Source organism: Sapajus apella, unplaced genomic scaffold (genome assembly GCF_009761245.1).
Source record: "Sapajus apella isolate SASKATOON/1434 unplaced genomic scaffold, GSC_monkey_1.0 scaffold126, whole genome shotgun sequence".
In the NCBI taxonomy this organism is placed as follows: domain Eukaryota; kingdom Metazoa; phylum Chordata; class Mammalia; order Primates; family Cebidae; genus Sapajus; species Sapajus apella.
This window is the reverse complement of record NW_022437066.1, coordinates 1,311,516-1,313,069: the sequence shown is the minus strand read 5'-3', so window position 1 is coordinate 1,313,069 and position 1,554 is coordinate 1,311,516. Positions and strand designations below refer to the sequence as shown.

The following is a 1,554-nucleotide window of genomic DNA, read 5'->3' as shown; positions in this document are numbered from 1 at the left end:
CTTGCTCTTTTGCCCGAACTGGAGTGCAGTAGTGCAATCTTGACTCACTGCGGCTTTCACCCCCCAGGCTCAAGCAGGCCTCCCACCTCAGCCGCCTGAATAGCTGGGACTGCAGGTGCATGCTACCATGCCTGGCCGAGTTTTGTAATTTTTGTGGAGACAGTGTTTCACCGTTGTTTCCCAGGCTGGTCTCAAACTCCTGGGCTCAAGTGATCCACCCGCCTCGGCCTCCCAAAGTGCTGGGATTGCAGGAGAGAGCCACCGTGACCAGCCTAACCTGGGTACAGTGGCTCACTCCTGTAATCCCAGCACTTTGGGAGGCCAAGGCGGGTGGATCACTTGAGGTTAGGAGTTTGAGACCAGCCTGGCCAACATGGTGAAACCCCGTCTCCACTAAAAATACAAAAATTCACCAGGTGTGGTGGTGTGTGCCTGTAGTCCCAGCTACCCAGGAGGCGGAGGCCGGAGAATCGCTGGAACTCAGGGGACAGAGGCTGCAGTGAGCAGAGATTGGCCACTGCACTCCAACCTGGGTGACAGAGCAAGACTCCATCTGAAAATAAACAAACAATGAAATAAGCCGGATTAATTTACCTTACTTGATGTTACAGGATTTTTTGTGATTAGCTTTTTTTTTTTTTTTTTTACAAAAGTATGTAGCCATATAGTAGGTGTGTATATTTATGGGTAATTAGCTTTTAAAAGGGGTAAATTTTATTTCAAGGGAGAGAAAATAAGACTTCATTCTCAAAACCTGAAGATAGTAGAAAACAAATGTTTGTTAAAATTGATAAAGATGCAAAAGAAAGGGAGCAACCTTAAGACTAGATCAAGACTGGGTGCCCATAATGTGTAAATTATAAGTAAAACATTAATGAAAAAGACCACGCGTAGACAATTTCTGTTTGAAAAAGAACCGAAGAGAATGAAAACCTCTAGAAATGAACAACATGGTCATTAGCAGTTAAAAGAGTCAGCAGACAGGAGAAGCAGCACTCACTCAACTGAAGAGAGAAGCAGTGTCTGGAAGAGACGTGTGGCCCAGGGAGGCGGCGATGCCAGCCCGTGCCCAGTGCAGGTTCCAGGAGAAGACGAGAGCGGGAAAGGAGAGAGTGAAGACTGAGGATTTTCCAGAGTTCATGAAATACATGACGCTGCAGGAAGTCCAAGTCCATAGTTAAAAGACATCACAGCTAGATACATCACTGGAAATTTTCAAAATATTAAAAAGTAAACCTCTTAGATGGATGCAACCAGAGCAAAAAGACTTCCCTGAGAGGAACACGTGGTGAACTGGTGACCAACTCCCAGCAAACCGTGGGTGTGAGAAGGCTGTTGTGGGCTGAGGTCTCTGCCTGATGAGCTCTTCAGAGCAATGTGACCAATGCCACTGCAGCCTAAGATTGAGGCTCACTGTACAAAGGCTCCTGCAGAAATAATACTGAAGGCTGTTCTTCAGAGGTGGAATTGAGCTAGAAAGACGGGAGTGGAATTCAAAAAGCAACGGGGGCCAGGCACAGTGGCTCACACTTTTTTTTTTTTTTTTTTTTGAGA

The 1,554-nt window shown here is 46.3% G+C and overlaps 1 protein-coding gene across 5 annotated transcripts in view; it reads left to right on the top strand.

Moving 5' to 3' along the window:
- The window catches only part of RABL6 (RAB, member RAS oncogene family like 6), a 33,035-nt gene that overhangs the window by 9,370 nt on the left and 22,111 nt on the right, over nt 1–1,554 (top strand). The window lies entirely within an intron of this gene.